Raw genomic sequence first — 25,749 nt, forward strand, 5'->3', positions numbered from 1 at the left:
TCAATGGGCCATAGTAATACCAGGGTACGAAATATATCAGAAGGACAGAACAGGTTGTGCTGGTGGGGGAGTGGCACTATATGTGAAAGAAAGTGTAGAATCAAATGAAGTAAAAATTTTAAATGAATCAAATTGTACCATAGAGTTTCTATGGATAGTAATTCCACACTTGAATAATAAGAATATAGCAGTAGGAATATATTACAGACCACCTGACCAAGATGGTGATAGTGACTGTGAAATGCTCAAGGACTTTAGAGAGGCTATTAAAGTAAAAAACTCAGTAATAATGAGGGATTTCAACTATCCCCATATTGACTGGGGACCTGTCACCTCAGGACAGGATGCAGAGAGAAAGTTTCTTGACACCTTAAATGACTGCTTCTTGGAGCAGCTATTCCTGGAACACACAAGAGGAGAGGCAATCCTTGATTTAGTCCGAAGTGGAGCACAGGATCAGGTCCAAGAGGTGAATATAGCTGGACCGCTTGATAATAGTGACCATATTATAATTAAATTTAACATCCCTGTGGCAGGGAAAACTCCACAGCGGCCCAACACTGTAGCATTTAATTTCAGAAAGGGGAACTACACAAAAATGAAGTTAGTGAAACAGAAATGAAAAGGTACAGTACCAAAAGTAAAATCCCTGCAAGCTGCGTGGAAATTTTTTAAAGACACCATAACAGAGGCTCAACTTAAATGTATACCCCAATTTAAAAAACATAATAAGAGAACCAAAAAAGAACCACTGTGGTTAAACAACAAAGTAAAAGAAGCAGTGAGAGGCAAAAAGGCATCCTTTAAAAAGTGGAAGATAAATCCTAATGAGGAAAATAGAAAAGAGCATGAACTCTGGCAAATGAAGTGTAAAAATATAATTAGAAAGACCAAAAAAGAATTTGAAGAACAGCTAGCCAAAGACTCCAAAAGTAATAGCAAAATATTTTTCAAATACATCAGAAGCAGAAAGCCTGCTAAACAACCAGTGTGGCCACTGGACGATCGAGATGCTAAAGGAGCACTCAAAGACAATAAGGCCATTGCAGAGAAACTAAATGAATTCTTTGCATCGGTCTTCACTGTTGAGGATGTGAGGGAGATTCCCAAACCTGAGCCATTCTTTTTCGGTGACAGATCTGAGGAACTGTCCCAAATTGAGGTGTCATTAGAGGAGGTTTTGGAACAAATTGATAAACTAAACAGTAATAAGTCTCCAGGACCTGATGGTATTCACCCAAGAGTTCTGAAGAAATTCAAATGTGAAATTGCAGGACTACTAATTGTCTTCTGTAACCTATCATTTAAATCAGCTTCTGTACCAAATGACTGGTGGATAGACAATTTTTAAAAAGGGCTACAGAGGTGACCCTGGCAACTACAGGCCAGTAAACCTCACTTTAGTACAGGTCAAATTGGCTGAAAACTATTGTAAAGAACAAAATTGTCAGACACATAGATGAACATAATTTCATGGTTTCATAATTTCATCGTCAACGTGGTTTTTGTAAAGGGAAACCATGCCTCACCAATCTACTAGAATTCTTTGAGGGGGTCAACAAGCATGCGGACAAAGGAGATCCAGTGGATATAGTGTATTTAGATTTTCAGAAAGCCTTTGACAGGGTCCCTCACCAAAGGCTCTTAAGCAAAATAAGCAGTCATGGGATAAGAGGGAAGGTTCTCTCATGGATTGGTAACTGGCTAAAAGATAGGAAACAAAGGGTAGGAATAAATGGTCAGTTTTCAGAATGGAGAGAGGTAAATAGTGGTGTCCCCCAGGGATCTGTATTGGGCCCAGTCCTATTTAACATATTCATAAATGATCTGGAAGAAGGGGTAAACACTGAGGTGGCAACATTTGCAGATGATACAAAACTACTCCAGATAGTTAAGTCCCAGGCAGACTGCGAAGAGCTACAAAAGGATCTCACAAAACTGGGTGACTGGGCAACAAAATGGCAGATGAAATTTAATGTTAATAAGTACAAACTAATGCACATTGGAAAACATAATCCTAACTATACATATACAATGATGGGGTCTAAATTAGCTGTCACCACTCAAGAAAGAGATCTTGGAGTTATTGTGGATAGTTCTCTGAAATCATCTACTCAATGTGCAGCGGCAGTCAAAAAAGGGAACAGAATGTTGGGAATCATCAAGAAAGGGATAGATAATATGACAGAAAATATCATATTGCCTCTATATAAATCCATGGTATGCCCACACCTTGAATACTGCATGCAGATGTGGTCACCCCATCTCAAAAAAGATATATTGGAATTGGAAAAGGTTCAGAAAAGGGCAACAAAAATGATTAGGGGTACAGAACGGCTTCCGTATGAGGAGAGATTAATAAGACTGGGACTTTTCAGTTTGGAAAAGAGGCAACTGGGGGGGATATGATAGAGAACAGTGTTTTCCCCAGGAATTGAAATTGGGGGGGTGTTTGAATTTACAGGGGGGCGGGGTCAGGGCCGATGAGGGGTGAGGCCATGAGGGTGAAGGTGGGTTGTATGACACCATAGTAAAAACTGAAAAATGTTTCAAGACTATTTTATTAGATTTAACTCATGTTTTAAAATCATCACACAAATTAAAGTTGGCTACTCAAGCCTTCTATGAAGCACTATATCTACATCTTTCTTGGTTCCTTGTTATAATTTTGCACAACTCTGTTAATAAACTTCTTGAATGCAATGCGTTCATCTTCGGTGGCTTCTCGTATGCCCGGTACTTCCATTCCTTCAGTTGATATGCTCATTAGTTCATTCACGTGATCAGGCAGAAGGTGACTTCTTTCAGAACACAAAATTCTATTCAGTGATGAAAAGGAACACTCACCTGTAGCTGTTGTGACTGGGAGTAGCAAGAGATGAATTCCTACTTCTTTCATCCCAGGAAACACAGCACAAACGTCGGTTCGAGCCGCTAGTGATGATAAAAAAGAAGTTGAAGTCAAATCTTCATTCATTCGTTGTATGATATTCCATTGTGTGTTCAAATTCTCTATTCTGTCCTGATCCCACAGCAGCCCCATTGCTGGTAGTGCCTCACTCCACTCAACTGTCAGTGTTTTAGAGGACAGGCATCTGTAAAAGCTATGTAGAGGTTGAGTAGAATCTAGGGGTCGCTGTTGTAGATTTTTAAGAGTCAAGTCTGTGTACTTTTTCAGTTGTCTTAACAAACACTTTTTGTCCTCTTCACTTAAGGATTCAATATAAATGCCTTCATTACTCAACTTCTGGACTGAAGTCTTTGCTTCTTCCAGTACATTTTCAATGGATAGCTCTCTGATTGATCCAAATGTAGCTTCTATTGCTGGACAAAGATCTACTCCTGTTGTAGCAGATGCCTGGATGACATTGTTTAATGACCCAAGTGGTTTCAACAGTAGACTTACAAGAGAGAGAATGGTCATAGTCTTCTCTGAAGGTAGTAGAAAAAGTAATCCACCAGCCTCACTACTTAGATCCATCCCATCTTGGTAGATACTTTCCAAAGCCCGTAATAATGGCTGGAGTAATTTTAAGACAACAGCTAAGGATCGCTCATGAGAAAGCCAGAGAGTTTTCCCAGGTTGGACTAATTTGAACTTCAATACCAGTATATCTTCTATATTTTCCAAGATATTCCGTCTTTTTGGACTCTTGCTGAAAAATATAATGAAGACATTAAATTTATAGCTTTTAAATATCGTTTGAAGATTCTGCAGCTCGTACTAGTGATAGTTAGAGTAGATAGCCTCTGCAGTGTGTATAGGAGAGACTAGGGTTACACTTTTCTCTGAGCAAAGCTTGTTCTCCACCATATCTTCCAGAGAAGTTTGCAGCTCCATCAAATGCACAAGCAGCCATCTGTTTGGGGTCCAACTGACAAGCATTTAACTCTTCTAAGATGTGGGTTGTCACAGATGGAGCCGATGTGTCTTCTATAACTTGAACATCTAGAAATGCATCTACTGGCCGACCACTGACATCAAGATAACATACACAGTGACTTAATACTTGATTCCCATTTGCATCGGTGCATTCATCAGCCATGGATGCACATTTTTTGAATGTGGAGAGAGCGTTCTTCACTTTTTCAACTGTTGAGTCTTTCACTGTCGCACCACCTGCGTCTAGCCAGTCAGTTGAGTTTCTTGCAGAAAGATAGTGAGCATCTGCTGGTCTTGTTCGGAACCAGTGTTCAAATTCAGGATGAACAAGTGACCATGCACTTAACATTGGCCTCCAGTTTGTAGTGTGTGCTATCTCTTGCTTAAATAGAAAGTATGATGCCACAGCCATGTTTGTTCACATGAACTGTATTGTGTCTCCAGCATTCTTAACAGCCTCATTGACACTCACCAGTGTTGTCCTTGGTCAGTGGAGACTCAGAGTTTAGAGGTGCTTTCACATGAGTTCACCTCCTAGGTGGAGGGCAAGAAGGCACCTTGCTCATTCCTCCAGCTGCTCACTGTTCGCTCTGGTCACTGTTATTCATTATGCCACCGTTCACTCCATCGCTCTGTTGCCAATGGCCCTGCGCTGTCACCTTCTGCTGCCATCATGACCTCTGTGAGTTGGTCTCTTGAGGTTTCACCCAGCTCTCAGTGATTTCAGCTGAGCTCTCAGTGGGGGAACCTCGCTGCTAGTGCAGACTGGGCCAACTCTTCCACAAAAACACTGTCCCCACAGCAGGACTAAGCACTTAGACCTGATTATCAGTGATTTCAGCTGTAGTGGTCACTTAACAAAACAAAAGACTATCTATGGAGCCTAATCAGCTCTGTCTTTAAACAGTAGAGGGGGTAAGTCAAATAGTACTTGTGACTCAGGCAGACCATCAAGCAAAACACCTGGCCCCACCCTCTCTCTCGATGCCCTCAATCAGCACAGGCTAAGTACAGTTCTACTGCCCTTTACTCATACAATAAGAATAACAACATTTCTTTACCCCCACATTCAAGAGATTTGTAATCCAATCCCAGCCAAAATCTATCACTTGGGCAACACAGGTCCGTTTGATGGATACCTAGGTAGATTAGGTGTGAATGTAAATACAATCTGGTCCTGAAGCCTTTCCCCCACAGCCCCCAGCTCATCACTAGCTGTCAGGGAGAGCTCATTTAGACTTTGCTTACAAATCATAATTTGAAATGATTAGGTTGGCCAACATCACCGAAATGAATGCACTGACACTGTCATGAAAAACAACAGCTGTATAAGGAAGCTAGTCTATGTTCATACTTTTCAAATCAATTATACTTTTTCAGATACACGTATTTTATCATACACTTTACATGCTTTTAAAGTGTGTATTAATGTTTCAATTTCAATTCAAATTTCCAAACAATCACTAAATTTGCAACACTGCGTGTAACTAGTTCACAAAACTGGTGGGAGGAGTGTTGGGAAAATTCAGGGGGGACGTAGGGAAATCCCTGCTATCCACGAGGCAATCGTGTCTCTCATTTAGTGCTGTTCTACCTTACGTGCACATGCTTCATATTCTCTACCAATAGCGGGGAGCTGGTGCTGCTACATAACCCTGCAGTTTCCTGAGCAGGAACAAGAGATTGACTCTCCCTTTTATGAACACAGGCAGTGCCTCTCAGCAGGGACAAAGGGTTGAATCAGAAGAACCATTGGAAGGAGCTGTGTACTGCTTAACTCAGGGGTGGCCAGCCTGAGCCTGAGGAGGAGCCGGAATTTACCAGTGTACATTGCCAAAGAGTCACAGTAATATGTCAGCAGCCCCCCATCAGCTCCCACACCTCGCTCCCAACACCTCCCACCCACAGGCAGCCCCACTGATCAGCACCTTCCCCTCCCTCCTCACACCTCCTGATCAGCTGTTTTGTGGCATGCAGGAGGATCTGGGGGGGAGGGGGAGGAGCGAGGGCACTGCAGGCAGAAGGGAGGGGGCAGAAAGGGGGGAGGGGGGCAGAGCCAGGGGTTGAGCTGTGAGCACTCCCCAGCATAGTGGAAAGTTGGCACCTGTAGCCCCAGCCCCGGAGTCGGTGCCTATACATGGGGCCGCATATTAACTTCTGAAGAGCCACAGGTTGGCCACCCCTGGCTTAACTGATGGGCAGGGAGGCTAAAGTCGTCCACGACTTTCACTTAGTTACAAAGATAATTTTACAAACATTTGTGACACCCTTGGGGCTTAGAGAGCACGGCCCCTTCAAACCTGTCCTGGAGCAAAGGAAGTGCTGGGTCTTCCAGGGGGAGGAGGGTGGAGACAGGCAGAGAGACAGGGTGAGTGTGTCTATAGCTCCCAACAAGAGGGCTACAGCGAGAGGCCCTCACACAGTGACAGCAGCCAAGAACCTGCCCAAAGCCCAGGAGTGACAGAGCGGCTGGCTGGGGACACCCCAGGATGGGAGCCAGGAAGAGCGCTGTGCCAGGGAGGAATCACCTGAGAAGGACAAACCAGAGCCAGACCCAGTTTCGCTGTCACCCCGAGCTGTATGGGGCTGTGAGTACTTGGGTTTGTGACTCTACATTGGGAATAAGGAGGGAGGCTGTTAGCCAGGTAAGTGGGAAGGCTGTCGCTCTGTGTGGGTTTGCAGAGAGCGGCAGAAGAGGGCACTAGAGGGGTTTGCTGTGGAAAATTCATTGGTGTCAAAGATGACCAGGAGCACCCAAGACTCACTGCTGCATGAGAACTCGACCCAGGACTCCTGAACTGTGAGTGTAGACGCAGTGCTTGGTGTCTCCCATTTTTAATTGTGGTATCACTGGGCCGTAACCTGTTTTACCGGCATTCCCATTTTCCCCCCCTGTTGTTTTTCTATCTTCATCCCTCTGTAGATATTTCCCTTTCCTGTATTCACTGATCTGTTCTGGTGTGTGTGTGTATTTACATCAGTGGGGTTTGGAACAAGTGCCCCTGGAGTGGAAGGGAGTTACCGCACTGTGTGCGCCTGGTTTTGGCCGGAGCTGCTCTGCAGAGCAGACTCCATCTTGGCCATGAGGGCTCTCTAGTTACCTATTAATTCCCACAAAGTACTTCCCAGTGCAGAATTACAGTTTCCCAGTAGGGCCTTGTGCCTTTCCAAATGCAGAGAGCGGCTAAACTTACATATCTGAGACCCAAGAGATACAAAGTAACAGCACACAGCGCCCCAGCCATGCAACCTTAACTCTGCCTCCTGGGGCTGGCAACAGGAGCGGGGAGTGGTTCAGCGAGGGTGGTGCCATAATAAACAGGCATGAGGAAGGTGCCATTGTTTGTGTTGTATTTCTCGGATCTGGATTCCAGCATCGATCTGCCTGCACTCCCACTGCCTTCCCCGTGTCTGGAGTTTCTGTAGTGACTGGTGAAGGGATGCATTACAGCAGGCTGGCAGAGCTGTCGCTGTCATATGATCACATATGTCTCATTTCAGTGCTGAGGTCTGTATAGGGTGACCAGACAGCAAATATGAAAAATTGGGACAGAGTGTGGGGGGTAATAGGCACCTATATAAGAAAAATCCCCAAATATCAGGACTGTCCCTATAAAATTGGGACATCTGGTCACCCTAGGTCTGTAGGCTGTGTCAATAAAAGTGCACAGAGGTGTCTTCCAGCCATGGGGATTGTCAGCAGTGTGGTGTTTACTGCACCTGCCCTAAATCTCATGTCATGGTTACAGAACTAGCTACACCTGTGTCCTGGCTGGTCTGTCTGGCAGCACCTTCAGCTGTCAGGCCTCCTGCCTTCACCTGTCCTGCGGTAGGGGGAATTCCTCAGTTCTCCCATGCTTAGACCAGACTCTGGGTTATGGGTTCCTGTGTATCAACCACTGTTACCCTGTGGGCGCCAGACACAAGCCGAGAACCAATCCCAACTGGTGACATCAGTCTGGGGAGGATCAGCCATTGTTTGCCCCAGCTGTGCACAAAAAAGTTGTAATAACCACAACATGCTAATATCACCTGACATTTTATTGGTGTTTGTGTATCTTCTTAACCCCTGGCTCTAATGCAGTGTCTCTTAACCTTTCCAGACTACTGTACCCCTTTCAGGAATCTGATTTGTTTTGCCTACCCCCAAAGTTTCACCTCCCTTAAAAACTACTTGCTTACAAAATCAGACATAAAAATACAAAAGTCTCACAGCCACACTATTCCTGAAGAATTGCTCACTTCTCATTTTTACCACATAATTATAAAATAAATCAATTGGAATATAAATATTGAACTTACATTTCAGTGTACAGCGTATAGAGCAGTATAAACAAGTCATTGTCTGTATGAAATTTTAGTTTGTACTCACTTCGCTGGTGCTTTCTATGTAGCTTGTTATAAAACTCGGCAAATATCTAGATGAGCTGATGTACCCCCTGGAAGCTCTCTGCGTACCCCGGGGATACATGTACCCTGGTTGAGAACCGTTGCTCTAATGACCTCAGATTTAGCCCACTAACCCTACCCCAGACTCCAATGAGCCACAACAATTTTCAAGGCAATCTGAGTATGCGTGTGGATTTTAGAGCCCTTAGGGGGAAAAATTGTTGTTAAACAGTGAACTAGAACAAACCTTAACCAGAGCAGAGCTACTGCCCCACTACAATGAGAAAAATCACCTGTCATCTCACAATGACCCCCCCCCGACTCCACCTATTACCCTGCTGAAGACGTCAAAGTACCACAAGTCACTGACCTGCCACCTGCAGTTCCAATAAAGCTTCTTCATAAGAGACACTGGACTGAAAAAAACACGTGTACTGCCCATTATCGGAGGGTCGGACATCACGTATTCTCAGGAGAACTCTCCCACTGGTGATGTCATCTTTCAAGAGCGCAGTTCTTCTCCGATATTCCAGCCTATCCTTTCCGTACTGATCCTGCCCATCACGGTACAGGTGAACGACTGCAGAGTCCTGGGATCGTAACCATCCCACCTCCATGTTCTCAGCGCTCATCCTCGGGGAGAGGTGGCAGGGCAGGATGGCCTCACCTCCTAGGGAGGCGGAGATTGGACGGTCAGGTCCAGTCACTGTGAACTGTGCTGTGAAATGTACAATGAAAAATGGAAATTAAATTGGCGAGAGGGAGCATTAATTCAGCAGTAAGACCCACAGTGAGAGCGTGCCCTGCGTTAGAAGTGAAAATCATGTCCCCATGCAGTGCTCTAGTCACGTCTATGAATGCAGAGAGTCACAGGCTTGGGGTAACTGCACCTCTGACCCCTCTGTGGTCTGCTCAAGGCATGTCTCCTTAGGTCTCGGGCCTCCAGCCGTCACCTCTCACCGTCCCTCTCCCTCACACTGGGGTTTCAGGCCCCACAATTCACTGTGGTTTTCCCAGCAGGCCTGACCAAAGACCTGTGCTTTGCTTCCTGTCCCAGGGCTATGAACAGCGTGTGCCAGTAACCAAACAGCTCCTGCACTTAGGAGAGAAGAATCCCATGCACCACTACAGGCTGGGGACCGACCGGCTAAGCAGCAGTTCTGCAGAAAAGGACCTGGGGATTACAGTGGATGAGAAGCTGGATAGGGGTCAGCAGTGTGCCCTTGTTGCCAAGAAGGCCAGTATCATATTGGGCTTTATTAGCAGGAGCATTGCCAGCAGATCGAGGGAAGTGATTATTCCCCTCTATTCAGCACTGGTGAGGCCACACCTGGAGTACTGCGTCCAGTTTTGCTTCCCCCACTACAGAAAGGATGTGGACAAATTGGAGAGAGTCCAGCAGAGGGCAACTAAAATGATTAGGGGGCAGGGGCACATGACTTATGAGGAGAGGCTGAGGAAACTGAGCTTATTTAGTCTGCAAAAGAGAAGAGTGAGGGGGGATTTGATAGCAGCCTTCAACTACCTGAAGTGGGGTTCCAAAGAGGATGGAGCTAGGCTGTTCTCAGTGATGGCAGATGACAGAACCAGGAGCAATGGTCTCAAGTTGCAGTGGGGGAGGTCGAGGTTGGATATTAGGAACCACTATTTCACTAGGAGGGTGGTGAAACACTGGAACGGGTTACCTAGGGAGGTGGTGGAATCTCCATCCTTAGAGGTTTTTAAGGCCTGGCTTGACAAAGCTCTGGCTGGGATGGTTTAGTTCGTGTTGGTCCTGCTTTGAGCGGGGGATTGGACTAGATGACCTCCTGAGGTCTCTTCCAACCCTAATCTTCTATGATTCTATGAGCTCTTGCAAAGCAGAGAACATTTAAGGACAAAAGCCTGAGAGAGAAAAGTTACCATAAACCCATCAAAAGTCTGAACACATTTTACACTTGTCCCAAAGGATTCTCATCTGGCACATGGGACTCGCTGGTAGGGTTCAGAGTCTTTCAAACCTTTCTCTAAAGGTTACCCCCTTGGTTAACAGGTCCTGTCACTTTGTAGCCCAAGATCTTGGGCCTCTGGTCAGTTCAAATCCAGCTTTTAAACCAAAAATCTTTGTTCCCTTAGACTTCTGGACCTGATCTCAGGGCTGGCCTTCGGGAAACTGGTGCCCTGGGCAAGCTTTTATTTTGGTGCCTCCCCCTATCACCTTTGGCACTCACAGTCTTCCTACTCCCCCATCACCTCCTTGCCCCACTGCCTCCCCCCAGTGCTCAATTTATATTGAAAGAGGTGTTAGAGCTCAATCCCGGCACAAATTAAGCACTGGCTGGGTGGTCTGACAGTGGTGGCTGCTGGTCGGGCACCCAGCTCTGAAGGCAACACTGCCACCAGCAGCAGCGCAGAAGTAAGGGTGGCGTGATATATGCTATAATGCTACCCTTACTGCTGCTGCTGTGACTCGTAGTGCCTGGCACTCGGCCTGCAGCTCAAGGCAGGCTTTACACTATCACACAGGGGCTGCATCTTGCCAGAGCCCATAGCCGTTTGGGCCACTCCTGGCTCACCGGGGTGCCATTTCTGATTTTGGGGAGTGGGGGCAACTTTAACTGTGATTCCAGGGGCTACTTAGGTACCTGAAAACTCTAGAGTGGTTTTTTTATATGTAACTTAGTAATTAGCTGACAGGAGCACTAGATGTAAGCAGGGTCTGAATGAGCTGTCCCCTGACATCTAGTTGAGAGGGGAGAGACTTCAGGAGCAAACTGTATTTACATGAACACTCCTACTCTGTGTAAATATCTAGCAGAAAGGAGCTGTGTAGCTCCAAGTGATCTACTTTGGCTGGTGCTGGGTTACAAATCACTTTAGTACTGAATGCAGGGGTAGTGAAATGCTGTTATCAGTGTTGTTGTCTTTATTGTCTGAGTAGAAGGGAGCAGAACTGTGCTTAACCTGTCCCAAATAAGAGGTCACCTCGCTAAGCCAGGGGCTTAAATGCCAGACCCCCCTGAGAAAGCAGAGACAGGGTGGGGACAAGTGTTTTAGCAAGGAGGTGTGGATGCTCCCTAAGGGTGCCTGGGCTGGTTTAAGTTGTTCCTCCCCATGGTTCAGAGGTAGAGCTAAATAGTCTCCATTAGGAGCCTTTTGTTATTTTAAGTGCTTAAAAGAGCTGACAATCACTTCTGGTGGGACAGTGTCTCTGCCCAGCCTCAGAGCTGACCGTCACTAAGAGCTGGATAGACCCTCAAGAGACTGACCTGCCGAGGTCACAGCAGACACAGGTGGCAGAAGGTGATCGGCAAGAGGAACAGGGGCTGGTGGGGTAACTAGCCAGAGCAAGTGCTCAGAGGATAGATCAAGTCAGGTGCCTTCTTCTCCGGGAGGGAGGTAAACTCACACAGATGCACCTCTGATCCCCTGGGTCCTCACTGACCAAGGACAACCACTGTGAGTGGAGTGGGGTGGGGTGGGGTGAGGGAGCAGAGCGGGGCACAGAAAAGGAACGTCTGGTTGTAGAACTCAAGAACACAAGGCAGAAGACACTGCCCTACACACACTGGGATGGGTGTCCTACTTCCTGTGATTCACCGTGACTCTCAGCCAGCCAGTAAAACAGAAGGTTTATTAGACGACAGGAGCACAGTCCAAAACAGGGCTTGTAGGTACAGACAACAGGACCCCCTCAGTCACGTCCATCTTGAGAGCCAGGGAGCCCAGACCCTGGTCCTGGGTCTCCCTCCATTTCCCCAGCCAGCTCCAAACTGAGACCCTCCTCCAGCCATCTCACCCAGCCAACCCCCCACCCTGGCTCCTCCTCCAGCCTTTGTCCAGTTTCCCAGGCAGAAGGTGTCACCTGGCCCCAACCCCCTCCAGGGCTCAGGTTACATGCTCACGTATCATCCCCCAAGTGAAGTCACACCCTGATATCCCACCACCATCCAGTATCAATGCAGACAATACGAGTACAACTCCCACACAACATTCCCAGGTCAATACTCCCCACTCCCTGCTCTGTCACAGAAGGTCTGACAGATGGGAAACTTTACTGAAATATTTTAATGAACTATCAGTAGGACTCTCTACCTATCCCCTTGGCATCACTACTTCTTTGGGGGAAAGAATTGCTTCTCTCACTGGGACTAGGCTGAAAAGGCCAGATATCTGAGATGTAGAGCCACTCAGAGTATCTGGACTGGAATCAACACATATCAATGGAAACGAGGAGTCCTGTGGCACCTTAGAATCATAGAATCATAGAATATCAGGGTTGGAAGGGACCTCAGGAAGTCATCTAGTCCAACCCCCTGCTCAAAGCAGGACTGATCCCCAATTAAATCATCCCAGCCAGGGCTTTGTCAAGCCTGACCTTAAAATCTTCTAAAGAAGGAATCATAGAATCATAGAATCATAGAATATCAGGGTTGGAAGGGACCCCAGAAGGTCATCTAGTCCAACCCCCTGCTCAAAGCAGGACCAATTCCCAGTTAAATCATCCCAGCCAGGGCTTTGTCAAGCCTGACCTTAAAAACCTCTAAGGAAGGAGATTCTACCACCTCCCTAGGTAACGCATTCCAGTGTTTCACCACCCTCTTAGTGAAAAAGTTTTTCCTAATATCCAATCTAAACCTCCCCCACTGCAACTTGAGACCATTACTCCTCGTTCTGTCATCTGCTACCATTGAGAACAGTCTAGAGCCATCCTCTTTGGAACCCCCTTTCAGGTAGTTGAAAGCAGCTATCAAATCCCCCCTCATTCTTCTCTTCTGCAGGCTAAACAATCCCAGCTCCCTCAGCCTCTCCTCATAACTCATGTGTTCCAGTCCCCTAATCATTTTTGTTGCCCTTCGCTGGACTCTCTCCAATTTATCCACATCCTTCTTGAAGTGTGGGGCCCAAAACTGGACACAGTACTCCAGATGAGGCCTCACCAATGTCGAATAGAGGGGAACGATCATGTCCCTTGATCTGCTGGCAATGCCCCTACTTATACATCCCAAAATGCCATTGGTCTTCTTGGCAACAAGGGCACACTGTTGACTCATATCCAGCTTCTCGTCCACTGTAACCCCTAGGTCCTTTTCTGCAGAACTGCTGCCGAGCCATTCGGTCCCTAGTCTGTAGCAGTGCATGGGATTCTTCTGTCCTAAGTGCAGGACTCTGCACTTGTCCTTGTTGAACCTCATCAGATTTCTTTTGGCCCAATCCTCCAATTTTTCTAGGTCCCTCTGTATCCTATCCCTACCCTCCAGCTTATCTACCTCTCCTCCCAGTTTAGTGTCATCTGCAAACTTGCTGAGGGTGCAATCCACACCATCCTCCAGGTCACTTATGAAAATATTGAACAAAACTGGCCCCAGGACCGACCCTTGGGGCACTCCACTTGATACCAGCTGCCAACTAGACATGGAGCCATTGATCACTACCCGTTGAGCCCGACAATCTAGCCAACTTTCTACCCACCTTATAGTGCATTCATCCAGCCCATACTTCCTTAACTTGCTGGCAAGAATACTGTGGGAGACAGTGTCAAAAGCTTTGCTAAAGTCAAGGAACAACACGTCCACTGCTTTCCCTTCATCCACAGTACCAGTTATCTCGTCATAGAAGGCAATTAGATTAGTCAGGCATGACTTGCCCTTGGTGAATCCATGCTGACTGTTCCTGATCACTTTCCTCTCCGCTGAGTGCTTCAAAATTGATTCCTTAAGGACCTGCTCCATGATTTTTCCAGGGACTGAGGTGAGGCTGTAGTTCCCCGGATCCTTCTTCTTCCCTTTTTTAAAGATGGGCACTACATTAGCCTTTTTCCAATCATCCGGGACCTCTCCCGAGCGCCAAGAGTTTTCAAAGATAATGGCCAATGGCTCTGCAATCACATCCACCAACTCCTTTAGCACCTTCTGATGCAGTGCATCCGGCCCCATGGACTTGTGTTCATCCAGCTTTTCTAAACAGTCCTGAACCACTTCTTTCTCCACAGAGGGCTGGTCACCCCCTCCCCATACTGTGCTGCCCAGTGGAGTAGTCTGGGAGCTGACCTTGTTTGTGAAGACAGAGGCAAAAAAAGCATTGAGTACATTAGCTTTTTCCACATCCTCTGTCACTAGGTTGCCTCCCCCATTCAGTAAGGGGCCCACACTTTCCTTCACCTTCTTGTTGCTAACATACCTGAAGAACCCCTTCTTGTTACTCTTAACATCTCTTGCTAGCTGTAAATCCAAGTGTGATTTGGCCTTCCTGCTTTCACTCCTGCATGCCCGAGCAATATTTTTATACTCTTCCCTGGTCATTTGTCCAATCTTCCACTTCTTGTAAGCTTCTTTTTTGTATTTAAGAACAGCAAGGATTTCACTGTTAAGCCAAGCTGGTCGCCTGCCATATTTACTATTCTTTCTACACATTGGGATGGTTTGTTTTTGCAACCTCAATAAGGATTCTTTAAAATACAAACCTTGTGTGCAACAAACCTCCTGAATTCTGTGGGATCATGGAAAATGCTGAATTCCCTCACTGTGGAATGTTGTGATAATTGGGCTACACATCTGCCCGAATTGTGAGCTGAGCGGTGAGAAGTGAGAAAAAGTTGATAAAATATCACAATAGCCGATAGCAATAAATGCTGATAGGAAAAGCTGCAAACCAAGCCGGTGCTACCCTGTTGGGGACCCTAAGAGAGAACAATGTGTGTGTGGCGGTGCAGGGGCGGGGTGGCCTTTACCCACCCCTGAGAATACTAACTGCATTATTTCCAAAAAACAGGGCCCCCTGAGCTGTCCTGGCCTCTAAGCAATTGCTTAGTCAGCTTATGCCGAGGGCTGGCTTTGGTGGGAGACAGACAGCCTGAATCAGTCCCAACAGACGGGCTCCTGGTTTAACTCCAGGACTGTGTTCAGATCGCGCCTGGTAAACATGAGGAGGGTGGTGTGGGAAATCAGTGGAGCACAATGCGTGTGTCTGAAATTAGGCCTAGCTGGTGAGCAAAATAATGAGGGGATGGGCTATTCCACCCACCAATCCCCTTGGGGACTTCTAAAAGAGAACCTGCGGGGGAAATTAGCCGATGCTGGCTGACTGGGAGTCAGGTTGGCCGGAAAGAGCGAGCTTCACCATCATGGCTGCCACCCCCATCATGTGTTAGGACCTCAGAATCCACCATTATGCAGTTGGGCCTTCATAGCCCTGATCCAGAGAGATGTGCTGACCAGACCGAGCCAGGGAGGGTCCCAGGTGACATCGCAAGTGACTCTGGCTACATCCCTGGGATAAGAGACTTACACACACACACACACATACTCTCTCTCTCTCTCTCTCTGTCCTTTTCCTTCCCTACCTTATTTTTATTCTGTCCAGTCCCTTTCCTTTTGCCTTCTGTATATTTTGCAGAGGAGGCACTAAAAGCAATGACCTAAACAACCGGATGCTGGTACAAGTTTGCTCTGTCTTCGCAGTGGCTGATCAGACTGTGTGCTGTGATTCTCCAGCAGCAAGGCTGCGAGTCAGAGTCAGACCCACAGACAGAAGCTGCATTTTCTCTCTCAGCTGTTCTTTTCTCTCCCCTCCATGGGACCTTGGCTCAGATGTCTGGGGCAGTTCACTCCTCTCAGAGCTACTGTTTCAGGCTGTCTGCAGACTCAGGCAGTCATTGCCTGTTCACATTTTCAAGGTTATTGCTTAAAAGTCTTTAAATCATGACTTGAGAACTTCAGTAACTCAGGCAGCAGCTATGGGTCTATTACAGGAGCGGGTGGGAGAGGTTCTGTAGCCTGTGCCATGTAGGAGGTCAGACTAGATGATCACAATGGTCCCTTCTGCCCTTGAAGTCAATGAGTAAAGGAATTGGGTGCCCAATCCCCATTAATTTAAAATGGGAGCTGGGCCTCCAAATCTTCTGTGGGGCTTTGAAAATCCCACCTGTGATTATTGAAGATGCAGATGGAGACTCTGGAGCCCAGTTCTGCAGCAAGAGGTGAATTCTGCAGCCTGAGAATTGAGAAATTCACTGGGCCCCGGTGTAATTAAGGAAATAATGTTTATGTAACACCCACCTGCCCAGCCTTCCTGCCGTACTGGAGAGAAACCCCGACACAGGTCTGGTTGTGAGGCGTGTGACAAAGGCCGGCAGCCTGGCAGGAGCTCAGCAGCCGCCCAAGATAACCAGACAAAACCCTCTCCACAGTGTCAGTTTCATTCATAGTCTTCCTGGTGCAATTAAATAAAACAATTTAGCAGAGTCTGTGGCCATGACCCCTTCATGCAGCTGCACAGGCTGAGACCCCATGGGCAAGGCCCTCTCTAGGGATCAGAGTCAAGCACTCTCCCCGTCCTGGGTTGTTTCACCTCTCTGCTGAGACTCCAAACAGCATCTGTGTCGGTGCCGATTGTGAGGGTGGATGAGGCGATGTGTGGCCAGTTCCCTATGAAATAGACGAAGACCCAACAGCTCACTTCACACAGGTCTCCAGACATCGTCCACGTATTGTCCTGTGCTATTACTGACCAACGGTACCAGTGCCCTAGTGGTGAAAGCCAGGTGTGGGCCAATGCCCAGCCACTCCTCTGTAACAGAAACCTTTTCGAAGGATCATTTGATTATATTTGTCCTTCTAGCTGCTTTCATTTCTGGGTTTGACACCTCAATATCTCCCCTGCATTTCCCCAGAATCGTTTGTACAAGTTATTGCTGGGAACATTTGTATTCTACTTTTCCGTAAGGTTGATTTCCTTTTCTTTTTTAAACACTTCCAAAATTAATGAAAGACTAAATATATAAATTGCAAGGTTGCAGAGCACACAGGGATGGGTGCAGTATAAGAACCTGACTAGAGCAGGAGGGATCAGACCCCTGCTGTGGTAACACCTGCTGGAGGGGTTGCAGCTGGAGGAAGTCGCCATGGAGCTCCCATACAGGAATACCCTTCACACAGCTCTGTCAGTGGGTGGGGGCTGGCTCTCCCACAGACTGAGCCAGAGACTTGCCCCAAAACTGGCCGGTGCTGCGGGACCAGCAAGAAGTCAGGAGGCCCTAAGCCCCAGGCAGTGCCCATGGCCATTCCTTGGAAACACAGTTCCTAGGGAGCAGCACTAGCTGGAAGTCCCCTGTGATCACAGCTGCCCCTGGGGAACCCGATAAAGGGGGATCCCCACCATGAATGGGAAGGTGCAGAAAATATCATATAGCCCCCTGTGATATTGCCTTTTCCAATGAATCTCCACTAGGCTGAGGGAGGGACGATGGGTGTCCCCAGCTCTGGCCTATCCATTCCTCGCACCATCTGCTGTAGGGTCCATGGAGTACACTCTACTGGGGGGGGGGGTGTCGGCAGTGCCACAGAGACCTCTGAGCCCCATTCACAGCAGGGGACCCTGGTGCAGAGGTTTCCTGTGAGAGCAGATCTGGGCAGGGGGACATGAGTCACCTCCGTATTTGATAACTTTTCTTCACACCAGTTTGTGCTGAAAGGCTCCTTGTCTCTGGAGGCAGGAATTGTTGTAAACTTCAGACTTTACACAGCAATGAATAATATGGGTAGCACCATAAAACATTCCCTTATCAGATCAACGGTTGCTTGATGGCCAGGGAGACATTAAGTGTCTGGCTCTTGGGAAGTTTCATTCTTAAGAAGAGAAGGAAGAAAAGTTAGAAAATTTCATCTAACATTGAACAATGGAACAATAGTTGCAGATCCTGGCTCACACAGAGGACAGGATAAGGGTACAGAACCCCTCATGGGGCAAGCTCTCACCCTGCCCTAATCACCCCCTCTCCTGCTGCCACCCACCCACCCCTTCTCCCTGCTTCCAGTGTCCCACCCGTCTCTTATCTTAGCCTGTTCCCTTCTTTCCTTGGCAGATCCAGGCTCAGGATCCCCCCATGTGGTCTGTCTGTTCCTGAAACTGGGAGGGGGAATCAACACTCCTCATCTTGATGTTTCAAACCTGTGAGCCCCAGTCCTGCTCCCACTGGGTGAAGGGTTAAAATCCCCACTGGTGTCAATGGGGGCTGTAGCTGGGCCAGTGGCTCAGTATCACACATGGCAGCAGAGAGATGTCGGGGCAAAATCCAGTCATTTTAGCCTGTTTGCCCCCAAACTCTCCTCCCTCTTCAAAGGCAGAATCAGGCTTTTAAACCTGGTGATTAAATGGGGATGTCCACTCCACACTGTGTTTACACCATGTAAGCAGCTCAGTGACATGCAGGTTACTCCCCAGTGTGGAAATACACTGATTGCCAAGCAGGAGGACACGAGACCTTCACTGGCTGCTATTTCTCCCAGTGCCTGGTAAATAATTTACTTGACTTATCTGACCCCACCCAGTCTCCCCACCCAGTGCAGAGAAACACTGTAACTGAACTTTCTCCTCATCCTGTGTCATTTGTGACCTGATTACAATCTGTATGACCCTGTTTAACAGCAGGAAAAGGGAGCAGGTGGTGAAGGAAGGAGGGTGGACAATGAGTAGAGAGGTGTAAAAGATTAATATACTCTGTGGCTCGGGACCAGAGGCGGATGCATAGCTCCCATTCACCAGTGAGTTAAAAGTGCACTGAGAAGATTTCAGGAGCGGCGGGAATATCACAAAGCTCACATAGAAAATCAGGGTTATGGAAGTTTTGGAAATTTCTGCAAATAGAAATGCTACAGAACACTAAGGATTCAACCCCCCTCCCATTTCGAACCTCCCTTTGGTTTCTAGGGCAAGCATCGGCCACATTCTCCTGGCCTTTAGACCGTGTAAAGTGGAGAACACTTAGTCCCTGAATTGTCCGTGCATGCAGTGAAGGCAGTCTGAAGACCAGCAATACAGACAGACTTGCACAACTGATACTAAATGCCATGTTGGAAAAGTCAAGCAGAGTTTGTGACCTGTAGCAGTTACTGACACCCATGGTGTCGTGTCCCAATTTGCTACCCCTCCTTTCTCCTTGGTCTCAGGGTAGTAAATTATGACAGATGAGGTACACCTCACAATTTTTTAGCTTTCCCATCCTCTGGTCCAGGAGTAGCCAATTGTGACAGGCTATCAATCATCCGTCACAATTTTCTACCTCTCACCTCTATCGTCCTCTCGTACAGGGGTAGCTAATTGTGACGGATTAGGTCAGGCAGCTCCAGCTCACATGGAGGACGGTCCTCTGGGCTCCTGATTCCTTCATTGGCCGGCCTGCCCTGTCAGTCAGGTTGACCTGGAGCCTTGGCCTCTCCCACATTGGCCCTGGGGACTGCCAGTCTTAGGATCTTAATTTCTCTTCAGCCTTTCCCCTTTCTTTCAGGAGAGTGCCAAACCTCCACTAAGTTTCAGTACAGGGCCAACAGCCTCTACATTCCCCCTTTCTGCCACATCCAGAATGTCCACACCAGCACATCCAGGTCCCACATTAACAACATTTACAAGCATTTTATATATATAAACATTGAACATATTTAACATTCTATGCCCACTTCTTTATCTTATACATGATAACATTCATTAATATAATGCACAAAACGAATAACAATCATCTGTAAATTTAATGGGTGTTTCACCTTTTTTAGTTCCCTGGTACCATCTTTATTACCCATATTTTCTATTCCCCGTCCCCGAGTAACACTGGGTCAATTTGAGGGATCTGGCCATTGTCATTAGGTTTGCTCTACTCTGTTCTCCTTGGGACTCAGTTTATGTGACTAGAACCACACTCACACTGATATCAGTATCCTTGAGGTATGCTGATCTGTGCCTCCTTTGGTCCCCAATCGGACTAAGAGTGCAATGTTTTAGTTGGTCCCTAGGCACGACTCTTTCGGGATCTCCTCCTCCAGGCCGGATAGTGTAAACTGGCAGCTCAGGGTTGTTGTGAGCAAGTACAATGTGGAGATTTGACTCCCACTTGTCCTGTATTTTATTACATCCCCAGTATCTATGGTTACGAACTAGTACATGGTCACCAGGTCTGATGAGAGCCCCACTGGTCTCGTGATCAGAAGTCCTCTTCCTACTTTGGGCTGTGTCTTGCATTGTGCTGGGAGCAACTTCACAGGTTGTCTTCAGCCTGTCATGGTGACCTTTGACCCAGTTCTCCATATTGGTCAGTTCATCCATAGAAAAGACTTTTTGATGCTTCTCTAGCAACATGCTTAAGAACTAGTCTACACTAGAAGCTCTACGTCTAATAAAGACATTCTATGCCGATGGGAGAGAGCTCTAATGTGGGCATAAAACTCCACCTCTATGAGAGGCTGTAGCTGTGTCGGTGGGAAAAATTCTTCCACCAATATAGTGCTCTCTACAATGGTGCTGAGATCAAAGTAACTTCCATTGTTCCGGGGGGTAGCTTATTCACACCCCTGAGCGAGGTGAATTATACCAAAGTAAGTGGTAGTATAGACAAGCCCTAAATAACCATCTGTGACAGGAATCAACTCTTGGAGCTCTGCTTGAACTGCAACTGGCAATTTGTTCTTCTTTCTCTCTTCTTGTCTTCTCATCTTCATTCTTTTCAAAGGTCATCTCCACCTGAGGAACCACTTCCTCAGGCTGGTACACCTCAGCAACTCTAATTCGAGGATACAACCCTTCAGCCTTCACACTTGAGTTAAGAAGACTCACTGGTATTCTTCCTTTCATGGCATTTGTCAGTACATTGGCTGGCTGAAACCCATTAGGTAGGCTTGCCCAAGATGCGGGCTCTACAAGCACTTGATATCCATCCGTATTTCCTGGTACCCGGCAGCATTCATCAAGGATCTTCCCTCTCCAGGGAGGAATAGCCACCTTCTGTCTTCCAGCCACTTTCACATTTCCAATCTGCCCAAGGGGCCCAGGGAATGGCGTCTCTCTGCTCAAGCCAGTACCCTACTCTGCACAGCATTCTTCTTGAAGTGCCTATGACAGTTCATCCTCCTGGTTCCTTCTCCTGGCAACAGTAGCTCCTTCAGCTCACTAATGATGTGCATCCCTAGAATCTCGGGGACTCCATCTCCCATATGATTTCCTTCGGAGACCTTGTCTTTCCGGAGGAAGATGCATTTTCCTGGCAGTGTCTGACCCAGGTTCTCTATGTCTGTGTCAAGGCACCCTACCACTGGGATTGTCATTCCATTAGCTGCTGTTAGATGTACAAACCGTGTGCTGTGCATGGTCAGCTCCTTGTCCTTCAAATATTTTTAAAATGCGACTCAGTAACAGTGGTGACTTCTGAGCCAGTATCTAACAAACATCTGGTCTGCACCCCTGCTATAAGTCCTTCAGCAGTTAAACAGTCTCCAAATGCTCACTCACAGAAGTCACTACATATCCTGGCACTGTTCATGTTTCTTCCAGCACTGTCTGCAGAGTGACACCAAGGACAGGCCTAGGAATCCTTCTGCCACTGCTTGGGCTTCTACTGTAGATGGGGCATCAGGAATGAGTTTTGGTTTTGAGTGCCTGGCATTCTGGTCTCCTTCTCAGTGGACATTCTCGGCTAGTATGCCCTGGCCCTTCACAAGTGTAGCAAATGTACCTTCCCTGCTCATCCTTCAGTGGAGATTTTCAGGATATCAGTGCCCTTGGATACTTCGGTGTACTGGGGAGATTTTAGCTTTCATCACCTCAGTCATCTCCTTCAGCCAGGTTCTGAACAGCTTCATTTAAACTTTCCAGTGTTAACTGTGTTTGAGGCAGGGCCTTTTCCCTGGTAGCTGCATTCACTAGGCCTCCACTTTGTGTACAGGTATTAGGTTTGTCCATCTCTTCCACAGGAACTTCCTCTTCTTTGGACCATGTAATGGCAGCTGGCACGAGTTCATGGAACTTCTTAATGGTCTCTTCTTTAAACCTCTTCTTCATTTCACAGCAGAGGGAGTCATCCTAGAGCCCCAGCACCAGCTGCTCTTTCAGGACCATATCTCTGTCTGGAACTCTTTGTGGGTCCCAGCGCTTCAGCTTACTCATTCTCTCCTGAAGGTTGTACGTGTAGGTCCAAATGGTCTCACCTGGATTCTGTGTCAGATTGTAGAATTCCTTGAGTCTGGTTCCAATGGGCACTTTGTTTCTGTGATGTTGCACTCCATATGTTTTACGGAAATGTTTATGAATGTGAATATGAGATAACTGGAATATGCTTTATGCTAAGTATGCCATGTAACATATATCTGAAAAGGTTATGATCTACTGAATATATTCATCCTATTTGTATGCATGTATCATTTTTATATTTCAAGTTATGAGCGTTGGCTCTATTCTTATATGTTAAGTGTTTGCTGTGGGAAACACATAAGGGAGGGTGAGCCAACCTATTTTGAAGACTATTCAGGTAAATTGGAAGTACTTGACTAACAATGGACTGTGGGAGACACCAGTCCACATGTGCTAAGCTAACATGTAAACAATGGCGACGGCCTGCAGAAAGCTCAATCATTCATGGACATGTGACTTGCCAATGTGGCTCCAAACTCCATCTAGCTGCTGTAATCTTACAAAGGAATAAAAGGGTTTCCTCCCACTAGGCAGAGAATATAAAAGGCCCTGGAAACCCCTCCATTTTGTCTTCAGCTGGTTCAAGAGGCTGCCAGTCAGGAGAATACCCCTGTCTACCACCTGAGATGTAAGCTGGAACTAACAAGGACTGTACCAGGGGAAAAGACTGGGCCCAGGCCAGGAAAGAATCCAGTCTGTGAAGTATGCTTATCAGAACATCTTTGAGGGTGAGATATTACCTGTAACTAGATCCTCAATGTATTAAATTGGCCTGGTGTGTTTTGTTTTATTTTACATAGTAACTTACTTTGATCTGCCTGTTACTACTTGAAACCACTTAAATCCTACTTTTTATACTTAATAAAAACACTTTTGTTTATTAATAAACCCAGAGTAAGTGATTAATATCTGGGGGAGCAAACAGCTGTGCATATCTCTCTATCTGTGTTATAGAGAGTGGACAATTTATCCATTTGCCCTGTATAAGCTTTATACAGAGTAAAACGGATTTATTTGGGGTTTGGATCTCATTGGGAGCTGGGTGTCTGGATGCTGGAAATAGGTAACTTGCTGAGCTGTTTTCAGTTAAAGTCTGCAGCTTTGGGGTTTAGCCCAGACCCTGGGTCTGTGTTGGGCAGGCTAGTGTGTCTGGTCCATCAAGGCAGGGTTCTGGGGGGCCTGGGCTGGCAGGGAAGACTGGCTCAGAGGTGATTTCAGCACATCAGGTGACAATCCCAAGGAGATCTCTGTGACCCAACCCATCAGAGTTTCCATACTCTTCTAAGAGAAGCTGAAATGTCTTCTCTACATCTGTCTTGTCAGCTGTTGCCCTGAACTTCACTATGGATCGGGTCTGGCTTTTTCCATGCTCTTCCACAAAATCCATATGATCTTCAGTTCTCATCACCTGTAGATCTGCTTTCACTGACTTAATCCAGTCTTCTATTGTGATGTCCCCTGACTTTGTTGCCAAGCTATTGAACTCAGATATCTTCCAGTCTCATGGAACATAAATGGTAGGAGGCTTCTTAGCTGCATCAGCATGCTGGTCTTTCACCACCTTAGCCAATGATAAAACTTCTTGCTGCTCAGATCTAGCTTGTCGTAATGCCTCAGCCTGTCCAGTAATATGTGCTGAAGTTCAGAAAACTGTGTGTTTAGTTCTTCAATTCCAGCCTTTATAGATTTCTGACCCAGACCTGGACAGTACTACCAGAATTCAACCAGTATACCAATGGGGCAAATCCTACGGATAGGATCCTGTTTCCAATGCCAATTATGTTAATGGGGGAATGGTCTCATTATTGTGGGGAACTTTCCTGGCTTCTGCACTACCCCAGTGGAATTGGATAGCGAGAGCATCTCAGTCCTCACTCCCACTCCCTTTACCTAAAATTATAAGAGGCAACAGTCTGTAACCCACTAATGCCTGTTTGACTGGCAAAGTGTTAACAGGCCACTTAACCTTGATTGGTCATCTAGTCCAGTTCCCTGTTCTGAGGCAGGTCTAAGGCCTTGTCTATACTACAAAGTTCAGTCGAAATAAGGCATCTTATGTCGACCTAACTACAAAGGTGTACACACTGCAATGCTACTCCCACTCATTTAACTCTCATTTAAGGCCATTGCAGAGAAACTAAATGAATTCTTTGCATTGGTCTTCACTGCTGAGGATGTGAGGGAGATTCCCAGACGCAAGCCATTCTTTTTAGGTGACAGATCTGAGGAACCATCCCAGATTGAGGTATTATTAGAGGAGATTTTGGAACAAATAGATAAATTAAACAGTAATAAGTCACCAGGACTGGATGGTATTCACCCAAGAGTTCTGAAGAAACTCAAATGTGAAATTGCAGGACTACTAACTGTAGTCTGTAACTTATCATTTAAATCATCTTATGTACCAGATTACTGGAGGATAGCTAATGCGATGCCAATTTTTAAAAAGAGCTCCAGAGGTGATCCCGGCAATTACAGGCCTGTAAGTCTGACTTCAGTACTGGGAAAACTGGTTGAAACTATAATAAAGAGCAATATTGTCAGACATATAGATTAATTTAATTTATTAAGTAAGAGTCAACATGGTTATAGTAAAGGAAAATCATGCCTCACCAATCTACTAGAATTCTTTGAGGGGGTCAACAAGCATGTGGACAAAGGTGATCCAGTGAATATAGTGTACTTAGATTTTCAGAAAGCCTTTGACAAGGTCCCTCACCAAAGGCTCTTAAGCAGGTAAGCTGCTCAGCATAAGAAGGAAGGTGCTCTGATGGATTGGTAACTGGTTAAAAGACAGGAAACAAAGGGTAGGTATAAAGGGTCAGTTTTCAGAATTGAGAGAGATAAATAGTAGTGTCCCCCAGCGGTCTGTTCTGGGACCAGTCCTATTCATCATATTCATAAATGATCTGGAAAATGGGGTAAACAGTGAGGTGGTAAAATTTTCAGATGATACAAAATTACTAAAGATCGTTAAGACCCAGACAGACTGTGATGAGCTACAAAAGGATCTCTCAAAACTGGGTGTCTGGGCAACAAAATGGCAGATGAAATTTAATGTTGATAAATACAAAGTAATGTATATTGGAAAGCATAATCCCAACTATACATATAAAATGATGAAGTCTAACTTAGCTGTCATCACTCAAGAAAGAGATCTTGGAGTCATTGTGGGTAGTTCTCTGAAAACATCCACTCAATGTACAGCAGCAGTAAGAAAAGCGAACAGAATGCTGGGAATAATTAAGAAAGTGATAGATAATAGGACAGAAAATATCATGTTGCCGCTATATAAATCCATAGTATAGCCACATCTTGAATACTGTGCGCAGATGTGGTCGCCCCATCTCAAAAAAGATATATTGGAATTGGAAAAGGTTCAGAAAAGGGCAACAAAAATTATTAGCAAAAAGAAAAGGAGTACTTGTGGCACCTTAGAGACTAACCAATTTATTTGAGCATAAACTTTCGTGAGCTACAGTTCACTTCATCGGATGCTGTAGCTCACGAAAGCTTATGCTCAAATAAATTGGTTAGTCTCTAAGGTG

At 46.3% G+C, this 25,749-nt stretch overlaps 1 pseudogene; it reads right to left on the reverse strand.

Moving 5' to 3' along the window:
* The window catches only part of LOC140898123 (butyrophilin subfamily 1 member A1-like), a 73,645-nt pseudogene that overhangs the window by 30,624 nt on the left and 17,272 nt on the right, over positions 1-25,749 (reverse strand).

Source organism: Lepidochelys kempii, chromosome 14 (genome assembly GCF_965140285.1).
Source record: "Lepidochelys kempii isolate rLepKem1 chromosome 14, rLepKem1.hap1, whole genome shotgun sequence".
Taxonomy (NCBI): domain Eukaryota; kingdom Metazoa; phylum Chordata; order Testudines; family Cheloniidae; genus Lepidochelys; species Lepidochelys kempii.